The 14,326-nt window shown below is 37.6% G+C and overlaps 1 pseudogene; it reads left to right on the forward strand.

Annotated features, from left to right (window-relative positions):
* Window positions 1-442: 442 nt before the first annotated feature.
* On the forward strand, window positions 443-1,354 carry LOC102847013 (annotated as a pseudogene).
* Window positions 1,355-14,326: the final 12,972 nt, after the last annotated feature.

Genomic DNA, 14,326 nt, shown 5'->3' on the forward strand with positions numbered 1-14,326 from the left:
AGTGGTTAGGTGCTGCATGGCCAACATAAAGGTATGTATTTGGTTTTTTGTGTTTTTTTTTTTTTTTTAAATCAAGTTTTATACATTCACTGATTTAGTCATCACAAATACTTTTTTAAAAAAAAACACAAATGGTAACTTAACACATGGACCTCTGATGAATTGCATAGGAATTAGACTGACTCTGTGGAAGGAATCAATGGGGAATCTCAATATCAGCAGTCAAAATGAGGCCAGTTGCTGACTGTGGAACAGACCATCAGTTACTTATGGGCAAATTCAAACTGAGGCTGAAGAAAATGAAAACAAGTCTACAGGAACTGAATTACAATCTTGACTCTATGCCACCTGAGTTTAAAAATCATCTTAAGAATAATGTCTGAAGGTACACACCGCCCCAGCAGCATGGCAGACACCTCAGCTCAGCCTCTCAAGAGAAAGCATGGTGAGAATGAGGGCCAGGCAGAAACCCCCAGCATGGAAGGAAAAGCAGCAAGCATGGTCAATGGTACCTTTGCTTCTGCCATTCTACAGCTTCAGAGTGCAACAGGTGCTGAGGGAGCCTGTACAGGACAAAATCCTTTTCCTACATGAGAAGGTGAATGAGGCCTGTGGAGAAGAGGATGGAGAGGATCTTGGAGAAGAGAACTTTTCAGATGAAGCAGGTTTCAGGCAGCCCTGAGGTCCAATTACATTTCTCTAGTGATACCTACAATACCTTCCCTCCAAGGCAACTGAGTGATGTCAAAACCATGGTGATTTACCTTGCCATGGAGAAGCACCTGAGCCAGGAGCTCTAGTTATTCCAAAAGAGATGATTGCCATCATCACATTGCCCTCTCTCCAATCTGAGTGGGTACATAACTTTCTTGAGAAGAAATCTGAAACTAACCACATTGTTTTCAAGAACTCAGACCCCTCTGACGGCTTTGTCCTCATCCTTGACTGCAAGTAGAACCAGCAGCAGCTTGATGATCTATATATGATTGCCACCTGCCCCCTCCAGGATGTCAAATTGTTGTGGGACCTCACTCCAGAACACCTTCCACTACTCAGGAACATCCTCTCGGTGGGGGAGAAAGCCATTCTGCAGCACTACCAGGTGAAGGGGGGCAACCTGAAGGTGAACCTGCCCTATCTGCCCTGCTACTTCCACCTGCATAGTAATTCACAGGCTCTGGACTTACAGTCCCTCGGCTGTCAGGTGGAGCCTGCACACCTGTTGGTAGATGTAATTGAAAATCTGGAATGTGACCCAAAGTACTACCAAACTTGTTCCATATACATTGCCCTTAGAATTTATGACCTCTGGCTACAGTTCATAAGAGTGACCAAAAAGGTTAAATGCAATTAGCAGTCACCAGGGAAGCACAAGTCTGCCAAGGTGCGTTGGGGGCTGAGGGAGAAGAGAAATTTTGATCACTTAATGAGTTTTTTCAAACATGTGTGGTTTGTTACTTTGTTTTGGGTTTGTTTATTTTCTACTAGTTTATTTACAAAATTCAAAATACATTCATTTCAAGAACAAATTCTTTCAAATTCCTTCACCTCCCCATCAAATTGCACAACCTCGTGATTAATCTCCCCCCCATACCTTGTACATCCTCATCCTTCTGCTTCCAACCTCTCCCACCTCTCATGGATCCTTATACTTATTCTACAATAATGGTTTTATACAATATTTATCCTTGTGGGACTGAGTTAGTTCACTCAGCATAATGCTCTCCAGTCTCTCCCTAGTTAGGCAATAATTTACAAAATTCTTGCTGCTGTGTGCTGCATAGCATTCCATTGTGTGAATGTACCATAATTTCTCAATCTGCTTGTGGTTGGACATTTGGGCTGTTTCCATGTTCTTGCGATGGTGAATAATGCTGTTTATGAACATTGGTATACAAATCTCAGTTTGTGCTTCAGTTCTCATTTTCTCAGGGTATATTACAAGTAGTGGAATAGCTGGGTCATATGGAATTTCCATGTTCAGCTTTTTGAGGAAGTGTCAAACAGCCTTTTAGAATGGTTGCACCATTTCACAATCCCACCTACAATATATTTAGTTCCTTTCTCTCCACATCCTCTCCAACATCTATTACGTGCTGTCTTGTTAAACTTTGCCACTCTTACTGGAGTCTGATAGTACTTCATTGTGGTTTTGATTTGCATCTCTCTTATTGCCAGTGATTTGGAACTTTTTTTTCATGTGTCTGTTTGCCATTTGAATATCTTTCTCTGTGAAAATTCTTTCCATGTCTTTTGCCCATTTTGCAATTGGGTTAGGAGGCCCAGGAGTATTCTGTAAACTTTTGTTATAAGAAACTTGTCTGAGATGGTATTACCAAATGTTTGTTCCCAGTCTGTAGGTTTTCTTTTCATTCTTTTGAAAAAAGTTTTTGATGCACACATGGATTTAATCTTTAGAAGGCCCCATGCATCAATTTTATCCTCTTTAGATTATACATTTCTGATTGTATTTGACAGTCTCTTTAAACCTTGGACTAACGCTTCTAAGGTTGATCCCAGTTTGTCTCTTATGAATGTTATGGTTTTGGGCTTTACTCCCAGGTCTTTGATGCACCTTGAATTGATTTTTGTGTATGGTGTGAGATGTGGATCCTGTTTCAGCTTTCTGCAGGTGGAAGCCCAGTTTTGCCATCACCATTTGTTGAAGATGTTGTTATTTCCCCACTTGATAGCTTTGATCTCCTCATTGAATATCAGTTTATCATAGATAGCTGGGTCTATTTCTGGGTTCTCAGTTCTGTTCCATTGGTCTATGTGCCTGTCATTATACCAGTACCATGCTATTTTCATTCTACTGTTGTATAGTAAGTTTTGAGGTCAGGGAATGAATGCTATGCCTCCAACCTCATTTCCCCCCCTCTGAATTGTTTTGCTTATTTGGGGTCCCTTGCCTCTCCAAATAAATTTGACAATTTCCCTTTCAATCTCCTTGAAAAATTAATTTGGTATCTGTATTGGGATTGCATTCAACATACAGATTGTTTTTGGTAGGATTGTCGTTTTCATAATACAAAGTCTTCCTATCAATTAACAGTGTACATTTCCCCATTTCTTCAGGTTTTTTATTGTCTTGCTGAAATGCTCTGTAGTTTTCTTTGTATAGGTCTTTTGTATCTCTAGTTAGGTTCACTCCCAAGTACCTCAATTTGTAGTTGGCTACTGTAAATGCTATTGCTTTCATTATTTCCTTCTCTGAGTTCTCTTTGTTACTGTAGAAGAATCCTATAGATTTTTTTATATTGACCTTATATCCTGCCACTCTACTAAATTGGCCTATTAACTCTAACAGTTATTTTTTGTTGTTTTTGTTGAGTCTTTGGGTTTTTCTGTGTATACTACCATGTTATCTGCATAGAATGGAAGTTTAACCATCTCTTTGCTGATCTGGATGATTTTTATTTCCTTCTCTTCTAATATTGCCCTAGAAAGCACTTCCAATACAACACTGAAAAGAAGTGGTGAGTGTGGGCATCCTTGTCTGTTCTCTGTTTGCAAGGAAAATGTTTTTAGTCTCTCTCCATTCAGAATGATGTTGGCTCTTGGTTTTGCATATATACTTTTCACTATGTTCAGGAAATTCCCTTCTATTCCAAATTTACTGTGTGTCTTTATCAAGATGGCGTGTTGGATTTTGTCAAATGCCTTTTCTGCATAAGTTGTTAAGATCATATGGTTCTTGTTATTTACTTTCTTAATATAGTGAATGATATTGATTGTTCTTCTTATGTTGAACCATCCTTGCATACCTATTATGAATCCCACTTGATCATGCTGCATTTTTTAAAATGTGTTTTTGGATTCTATTGGCTAGGATTTTGTTAAGGATTTTTTGCATCTATATTCATGAAATATATTACTGTGTAGTTTTCTTTCTTGGTAATATCTTTGCCTGGTTTTGGTATTAAGGTTATGCTTGCTACATAGAATGACTCTGAATGTGTGCCTCTTTCTTCAATTTTTTGAATTAATTTAAGTAGAATCGGTGCTAAATCCTCTCTGAATATGTGGTAGAATTCAACTGTGAAGTCATCTGGTCCAGAACTTTTCTTATGGGGAAGTCTTTTTATGATCTTTTCAATTTCTTCTCTTGTGATGGATCTGTTCAAGTGTTCTATATCTGTACTTGCCAGTATGGGCTGGGAATTGTGTTCCAAGGAATTTTTAAATTTCCTCTAGGTTTTGAAAAAGGATGTGTTTTGAATGTATCAGATACTCTGTGAGAGAGATGGGTAATCTCCTATGTAATTTATAGCTTCTGCAAAGGCACTGGAGAGTAAGCTGTGGGTGAGTTCTGACTCACTGATATATAACAACAATAATATTGTCGATTCTCTATTAAGTCACTAAATTTAATGTGGGGGAATGCTGGTGCCCTAGTAGAAGAAGTTGCCCTGTCAATCCTAATCTGGTTCGAGTCCACCAGCTACTCTGAGGCAGAAAGATGGGCAATCCCTTCTTGTATGATTTAAAGCCTCTGAAAATCTATAAAAGTTGAGCTATAAGTCATTTCTGACTTAACATCCCACCACCACAACAAAACTAGATTTAATCTTGTTCTTTATCTAATTAAGGAGCCCTAGTATCGTAGCATGTTTTGTGTTGGGCTGTTAACCAAAAGCTTCAAATTCACCAAGTCATTCCATAGGAGAAAAATAGGCAATGTCTTCTATAAGACTTACAGTTGCAGAATGTGACTGAGGGTCATTACAAGTCAAAATAGACTCACTAGCAGTGGGTTTGGTTTCTTTCTTGGCATTTTATGATCTAGTTATTATATTTCTTTCCATTTCAATTTCTGCTATTAAAGAATGCTTCCTTCTATTTGCAAACCTTTCCTCTCCCCTTGTTTTTATGGGTCCATACTATATTTATCTTTTGTGCATGACTTATTTTATTCAGCATAATAACCTCTAGCATCATCCCTATTGTGGTGGTTTAAAAATCCTTTATGATTTTTTAATATTTCAGAGCATCCTATTGTGTATATGTAGTTTCTTTATCCAATGTGCATATTGACGAAGTAGTTTAGGTTTTTACAAAAGGAGCTCATGAGTTTACCTAAAATATTCAAAGCAAATGTGCAATAACCAATCTTCACACAATAGATGATTCTCTCTGCCTTTACGATAGGATTCCTTGGGCTAAAGGAACTGTGATGGGATGGTGTATTAAGTATTGGACTACTAACCAAATGACTGATGATTTCAGCTCACTGGTTCACCTGATACTATAGGGAAGAAAAATATGCCAACCTGCTTCTTTAAAGGTTTGTTGTTGTTATGTTGTTATGTGTCTTCGAGTCACAAACCTGAAAATCCCATGATGTAGTTCTATTTTCTCTTACAGCATCACTATGAGTTGATCTATTTCTGTTGTATTGACTATGTGAGGCTAACATTAAGAAGAATGGGAATCTCAGAGCACCTGCTTGTGCTCAAGCAAAACATGTATCTTGATCAACAAATTATTGCCCAAACAGAGCAAGAAAACATTGTATGATTACTTACATGTATGTATGTCAGGGGTGTATCAGTTCTCCACCTTTTCAATCTAAATATAAAACAGATCATTTAGGAGGGTGGACTTTATGAAGAAGAATGTGATATCAGAATTGGGGAAGACTCATCAACAACCTGCATTATGTAGATGACACAATCCTGCTTGTTGAGTAGGACTTGAAGCATTTGTTGCAGAAGGTCAAAGATTGCAGCCTTCAATATGGATTATATCTCCACATAAAGAAAACAAAGAGCCTTACCACCAAAACAATAAACAGTATCATGACAGATGAGAAAGGATTGAGGTTGTTAATGATTTCATCTTGCTTGAGTCCACAGTCAACATTCTTGACACCACAGTCAAGGAGTCAAAGGATGAGTTGCATTGGGAAAATTTGCTACTAACGATCTCTTCAGAGTTCTAAAGAGCAACAATGTCAGTTTAGAGACTAAGATGTACCTGATCCCTGCCACAGTGTTCTCAATTGCTTGTTAGGCATCTGAGAGTTGGATAATAGGTAAGGATGACAGCAGAAGACAGGCCCTTGAGATGTGCTCGAGAAGAGTGTGAATGTACCATGGACTGCCAAGAGAACAAAAAGGTCTGTCTTGGAGAGGGTGAAACCAGTTTGCTTTTTGGAGGCAAGGATTATGAAGCTCCATCTCACATACTTTGGGCATGTCACCAGAAATGACCAGTTCTTAGAGAAGAACATCATGCTTGAAAGGGTATAGAGTCAGCGTAGAAAAGGAAGACCTGGATGAGATGGATTGACCCAGTGACTGTGGCAATGGAATCAGATATGTCTGAGATGGTAAGGTTGGTTTAGATTAGGCCAAGGTTCAGAACCACAGTTCATGGGGTCTCTATAAGTTGTCACTGACTCAATGTCATATAGCAATTACAACATGAGTTAGAATTGAGTCACTAGTACTGAGTTTAGTGGCTAGTCTCACAGATATGTAATTAGCTCTGAAGCAGCCATTTTCTGATTACATCTTATTAGAAAACTAGCAATTTTCAGATTAAGCACCAACTGAATTTAGGAAAAAAGTGATTGCAATTCTTTTCATTTACAAAAATCATAGTATTGGCATTTGAATCAACAGAAAATTTCTATCATTTGTGACACACAATTATTAATTTGTGACAAAATTATTAATTGCAAAGCAATTAATAATGGATATGCAAATATCTCTACCAGTTTTGATGAATAGGATAAGCAGAATGAATAAAAATATATAAAAATTATTTATAGGGCATTTGAGAACTTAAATCTGATAAAGGGGGAAAAAAAGCCATAGACCTACTTTCTGCCTTGAGCAAGAAGATATAGTAATTATATCTGGAATGTGCTTTTGCCCAATTCTGCCTGTCAAAACTATGCTATTTCTTCAAAGTATCTTCAGACATCGTTTCCTGATTCCTCCAGTCCTTGCAGAGAACACACACCTCCTTTTCAGTTCCTCTACAGTAATTCTTCATTTTCTGCCTTTTTGTATATTTCTTTACACATGGTATGCAGATTTCCTGAGGCAGAGACATCACTTTTGCCCATGTTTATAGATTAAATCCTTGATGGCTTTACATAAAACTCTTTTTACTTTTTAACTGGTCACTAATATACTGGTGAGTTGACCTGGAAATCATATTCATTCCACGATCTGTGATGAGTAGCTAGGTTTTAAAATACCAGATAAAATTAAATTGAAAAATCAAGCACATATGGGCAATCTATTAAAGAGAACTGTCTCTTTTCATATGGCAAGATAAGTGCCCCATCCTCAAAAAAGTATCAGAAATCATCCACTGCAAAACTTAGAAAAAGAACATTTTAGGTAACACACAATGAGTTAAATATTCTCTAAGTGATATAACTAGAAAGCAATTAGCCTAAAATATAATTATCAGTTCAATATAATCTGCAAACTCAAAATTACAGTGTATTAAGATAAATGAAGCAAAGTGACTTGAAAAATGCAAAAAAAATTTCTTAATATGCTAAATTCTATTGGAAACTAAAGGTTGAAATTTAAAAAAATATCCATACTACAAAATGTGTTTAAAAGTGAAGGAGAAAGTATCTGATAACTAATTCGGCTATCCATTTTTTTAATATGAGTTTAATTTCATGTTGATGTGTAGAGTTCATATTTATACTATTTAAATTTCTGTTTAGATTTAGAAGCCATTGTTCAATATTTTTTATGTCTATATCCTGATGTAGTAATATTTTCTAATAAGGATTTTGTTGCTAATGTCAGATGGGCCTTGGTTAAAAGCAGAGAACACCTCTTTTAAGTGTTAAAATGTGGAGATGACATCTTGAAAACTAAGGTACCTCTTACCTAAAATATGGTATTTTCAATTGTCTCATATACTTGCTTGGCTTCTCAATGCTCTAGTGCAATTTCCAGTCTCTTCTGTAATTCATTTTTGTCTTTTCTTCCACCTCTGTTCTTGTAACAAATTTGTGTTCCCTTCATGGATTATGTCTTTGATACCATCTCATAACTCATCTGGTCTTCTGTCATTAGTGTTCAAAGCTTCAAAGGTATTTCTGGAGATACTTTTTAAATTCAGATGAGATAGACTAAAGGTTGTGGTTTTGTACTTGCGGCATTGTTTTAATTTCCTTCAACTTTAATTTGAGCTTGCACATGAGTGATTGATAGCTTGTTCCACACTCAGCACCTGGCCCACTTTTGACTTCTGATATTGATAATGATTCTTTCCACTGATGTAGCCAATCTGATCCTTGTATAGTCTGTAAGGTGAAGTACAAGTGTGAAGTTACATTTTGTATGCTTCTTTAAAAAAGTATTTTAAAAGACAGAGTAATAGATATATCTTTAAAAAGATATTTGCAATAGATAAATCATTGAGTGTACAGTATCTAGTCATTAGCCAAGTTTATTTTTGTCACCAAGATCATATATTCCCACTACCATTCCTTCCTCAAAATTTCAATTTTTATGTTTCAGCCCTCAATAATTCCTAGTGCATCTTGATTGCATGTTTTGTTCATCTTGGTCTGCAAAAATTGGTAGAAATCCTCATTCTCTTCCTCTTTCTCTTTAGTTGTTGGTTATTTGGATAAGGGTTGTCGTAATAGGTCTTCTACCTTGAATAGGGATGTATAGTCTCTGAGCACTTACAACATTCTGTTTTAGGATAGATCTTGAAATTGTGTTTTTCACTATGAATGCTAAACTATTCTTCCTCATTTTTTCATTCCCAGAATAATAGAGCATATGAGTTTCTGAAAGTGGCCAATGTCAGTTCGTCTCAGTTCACTAATGCCTACAATGTTAATCTTTATGTGTTCCAGTTCGGTTTTTACAACTTCTAGTTTTCCTACATTCATACTTTATACATTCTATGTTCCCATTATAAAATGGTATTTGCAGTGGTTTTCCTTCATTTTGAGTGACTTCCAATCTGGAATCTACCTCTATTACTATATTCCTCTAATCTAATTTATCTGATAGTATTCTTCTAATATGATATTCCTGTATATTCGTATACAACCTGCATTATGCATGTGGTACAACTTTGCTGAAGGTGAGGAGGACTTGAAATGGTTGCTGCAAAAGATCAAAGACTACAACCTTCAATACAGATTGCATCTCATTAAGAAGACAAAAATCCTCAACATTGGACCAATAAGCAACATGATGATGGATTGAGAAATATTGAAGTTGTCAATGATTTCATCTTACTTGGATCAACAATCAACACCTTTGCTACCAGTGGACAGGAGATCAGGAGACATATCACATTGGGCAAATCTGCTGTAAAGGCACTATTTTACAGTCCCACAGCAATGTATGAGTGTTCCAGTACCTCCATATGATGGCCAGCATTTACATACATACATATATATATATAATATATATATATAAAATATATATATATGAAAATAATATATAATTTCATAATATACTGATTTCACATGCAAGCATGATTTTACTGAAGATTATCCAAAAATGACTGGAACAGCACATCAGCAGAGAATTACCAGAAGTCCAGGCTGGGTTTAGAAGGGGTCGTGGTACTAAGGATATTGTAGCTGATATTAGATATATCTTAGCTGAAAGCAGAGAATACCAGATGAATGTCTATCTGTGCTTCATTGACTATGCAAAGGCATTTGACTGTGTGGATCATAACAGACTATGGCTGACTCTGAGAAGAATGAGAATCCCAGAACACTTGATCGTGCTAATGTGAAACCTATACTTGGACCAGGAGACAGTCATCAGAACAGAGCAAGAAAACACTGCATGGTTCAAAATTGGGAAGGGCGTATGCCAGGGATGCATCCTATCTCCATACCTTTCAACCTATATGCAGAACAGATTATCCGGGAGGCTGGGCTCTATGAGGAGAAATGTGGGGTCAAGATTGGTGGATGATTTAGCAACAATCTGCATTAAGCAGATGAAACAACCCTGCTTGCCGAAACTGAAGAGGACCTGAAGCACCTGCTGCAGAGGGTCAAGGACTGCAGCCTACAATATGGATTGAGGCTCAATGTCAAGAAGACAAAGATTCTCACCACTGGACCAATTGGCAACATCAGGATGGATGGTGAAGAGATTGAGATTGTACACAGCTTTAGTTTGCTTGGTTCCACAGTCAACAGTCTTGGCACCAGCAGCCAGGAAATTAAAAGGCGCATTGCCATGGGAAAGTCTGTTGTTAGGGACCTGCTGTTTGGACATGTTGTGAGGAGAGACCAGTCCTGGAGAAGGACATCATACTTGGGAGGGTGGAGGGACGGCGCAGGAAGGGAAAGCCCTCTATGAGGTGGATTGATTCAGTGACTGGGATAATCGGGATGGGAGTGTCAGAGAAAGTGTAATTGGCACAGGACAGAGCAGAGTTTAGGGCTGTTGTACATAGGGTCGCTATGAGTCACAAGCGACTCAATGACACATAACAACAACAACATATGTATATATGATATATTTTCATTTTCTGCTCACACAGAAAATTGGGATTATGTAGCTTATACTAAATGTATAGAGTCAAATTAGGACTGTTTCCTATTCTAGGATTTAGGAGAGATTATATACTTTTTCCTAATTACTTCTTCAGTTCAGTACTAACATCAGTCTTGCCTATACAACTTTGTTTGGTGTACTAAAGCTTAAAAGTCATTACTTCTTTCTGCTATTGTCCTTGTGTTTCTGTTAGAAGGCTATCTTTTCTCCAATAGATACTGAGTCAAGAGAAGGGCCACAATGGACTTGTTGCTGTAATGTGAGAGATTTAGTAAACCACTAATAATTTGGAGTTGTTACCACACTTAAATGAATGAAAATTGGCTATTTGCTGCCTCTGAAAACCCACTGGAGGGTCAGGTATGGGTTGGTTCCAACTCAGTGATACACAAGAACAACAGCATTATGAGAAACTATGGGAATATTTGCACACAGAAAAAAATTCACAAATGTTTCCTAGTCTTAAATAAGGCCCTCTTACAAAATTAATTTGATATTTTTATTACAGAAGAATAGATACCTTTTAGCTCTAGTTCTAGAGCTCTAGTTCTCTAGTACTGAGTATCCTTTGGACTACAAAACAAAAAACAAAAAACAAAAAAATATCTCATAGGGGAAGTAGAGTCAGAGTGCTCCTCAGTGGTAAGGAGGACGAAACTTCATTTTACTTCCTTTTGACATGTTTTCAGGACAAATCACTCCTTAAAGAGAGACATTATTCTAGGAAAGATAGCAGGTCAGTGAAGGATAGGAATATCGTCAACGAGTTGATTGACACAGTGACTATCAGTGGGCTCAGGCATAACAGATTTTGAGCCTGACTCAGGACGGGGCACTGTTGAGATCTGTTGTTCATAGGGTCACGGTGACTCATAATGGAATTGATGGCACCTACCAGCATAACCTCTTTGACTTTAAAAATCATTTCTATTTTAATTATTTGCTTTTCTTAACTTTCATATTGAGTTATCTGCAGGAAGCAATTCTCGGGCAAATAAGGAGCTCTTTGAGGACCACATTCTTAAGGATTTACAGAAGCCAAGCACTTTACTTGGGTTGATATCTTGATTATTTAAAACTTGCAGTCTTGCCAGCTACCAACCTAGATGGAGCAGGAGATTCAGAAAGTAATATTTACTTTGGTGGATAATAGGGTGAGACTACATGAATCTTATTTGAGAAGAATTAGTGCCTTGCTGTAAATGAGAGCAGAACTGGAGCTCCAGAGCAAAGATAGGTGACTGTTGTAAAGTCGCTTGAGATTCATATCAACCCTATGTACAACAGTCCTAAACCCTGATCTATTCCTTGCCAATCTTATTGTCACCAATTACCTCACTGATGGAATCGAGGGTCTTCCTCTCCTGCGCTTTCGCTCCACCCTCCCAAGCATGATGTCCCTCTCCAAGGACTGAACCCTCCTTAAAACATGTCCAAAGTATGTCAGACGAAGCTTCAGAATCCTTGCCTCCAAGGAGCAGCCTGGCTTCACCCTCTCCAGGACAAACTTGTTTGTTGTCCTAGCAGTCCATGGTATATTCTTTTCTCCAGCACCAAAGCTCAAAGACATCAACTCTCCTTCTATCATCCCTAGTCATTGTTCAGCTCTCTGAAGCATAGCAAGTAGTGGCAAAGGCTACGGCCTGTATCAGGTGCACCTTAGTCTCCAGACTTATGTTGTTGCTCCTCAGTACCTCAGAGAAGTCTCTGACAGCAGAGTTTCCCAATGCAATTCATCCTTTAATTTCCTGGCTTCTGGTACCAAGAATGTTGATTGTATAGCCAAGCAAACTGAAGCTGTGAACAATCTCAATCTCTTCACCATCTATCATGATGCTGCCAATAGGCCCAGTGGTGATAATCTTTGTTTTCTTGATGTTGAGCTTCAATCCATATTGAAGGCTGCAATTCTTGACCTTCTGCAGCAAGCGCTTAAGGTCCTCCTCAGTTTCAGCAAGCAGGGTTGTGTCATCTGCATAGTGCAGATTGTTGATAAATCTACCTGCAATCCTGATCCCACACTTCTCCTCATAGAGCCCTGCCTCCTGGATAATCTGTTCTGCATATAGATTGAAAAGATATGGAGATAGGACACATCCTTGATGCACACTCTTCCTAGTTTTGAACCATGCAGTGTTTCCTTGCTCTGTTCTGACGACTGCCTCCTGATCCAAGTATAAGTTTCACATAAGCACTATCAAGTGTTCTAGGATTGCCATTCTTTTCAAAGTAAGCCACAGTTTATTGTGATCCACACAAATTCCTTTGCATAGTCAATGGAACACAGATAGACATTCCTCTGGTACTCTCTGCTTTTAACCAAGATCCATTTGACATTAACTATAATATCCCTAGTGCCACAACCTGTTCTAAATTCAGCCTTCACTTCAGGCAATTCTCTGTTGTTCCAGTCATGTTTGGATGATCTTCAGCAGAATCTTGCTTGCATGTGATATCAATGATATTGTATGATAATTTCCACACTTTGTTGGGTCCCCTTTCTTTGGAATGGGAACAAGTATAGATCTCTTCCAGTCAGTAGATTTTTAGGCAGACAATTTCAAAATATTTTTGTTATTACTCAATGCAGGCAGAGGCTCTGAGCAGCGATCTACCAAATCATGAGAAAAAAGCATGAGTTAGAATGAGGGAACAACACAAAAAGATATGGAGAGTCCTTTATCCATGTCAATTAGATGCTTTGAGCTAGTCTTTGCACTTTGAGCCAATGTTGCTATCTCTAATGTACCTACTCTCATTATCCCAGTTATTGTGTCAGTCCATCTAACCCAGGGTTTTTCTCTCCTGCATTGTACCATGATTCTTCCAAGCATAATATCCCTCTCCAAAGACTTGTCCCTCCTGGATTCATGCCCAAAGTATATGAGACAGAATCTCAAAATCTTTACCTCCAAGGAGAAGCTTGGTTTCATCCTCTCTAGGGTAGATCTTTTAGTTCTTTTGGCAGTCCATGGTAGTTCAAAACTCTTCTCCAGAACCATAACTTAGACAGAATATAATAGTCATTCTTTTCTAGACAAAGTTGTTCACAGATTACCATTATATTTGTTCTGAGCATTTTAGTTCTCTGAAGATAATTCTCTAAATATTCATTTAGTTTTTCCTCATTGCAACTAATTTGTTGCATTTTTATATGTTCCTGTTACCAAAATCACTCTTGTCAGATCTCCTCTCCTGTGATTTACAACCATGGAAACTCGGTGGATAGTCAGATATAAGGTGGTTCTGACTCCAGAACAATGAGTGAGGGTGTGCCGTTCACTCTAAACCTTCTCAATTACTACGGTTAAAAATGTTATTTACTTAACTATTGAAAGAGTATTCTATTAAAATCTTGGATTGCAATTGACAACAACTAAATACCCAGTGCTTGGTAAATAGATTTTTACAAAGTCAGTAATATTTCAGCCACTAAGACCATCACTAGAGACAGAGGGAATTAGGATGATTTTTTCCCTTTTTTTAATATCTGACAAAGGATCACAATTCTCAATGAATGAGAGGTGACTTCCAGATAAAGTGGGAATTTCTAAAGGTCATACTTCCATTTCTATATTGCAGCAGATTTGGAAAAATGAATATTATTAGTGCTATTAAAATTTAGATTGGTTATGTGATTTGCACAAATGCATTGATTTTTGAGTTGTAAATCTTAAGGGAATAAGTCTGATGCTAGGAAGGATGTGTTACTTAGAAACAGAAATGTGCATTTCTTCCCCAGGGTTGGAAGCAGAGAAATAGAAAACATTTTAAAGAATTTTTGTGGATTTCCCCCC

The sequence above is a fragment of the Elephantulus edwardii genome, unplaced genomic scaffold (genome assembly GCF_000299155.1).
Source record: "Elephantulus edwardii isolate Elephantulus edwardi_28Jun2011 unplaced genomic scaffold, EleEdw1.0 scaffold00036, whole genome shotgun sequence".
NCBI lineage: Eukaryota > Metazoa > Chordata > Mammalia > Macroscelidea > Macroscelididae > Elephantulus > Elephantulus edwardii.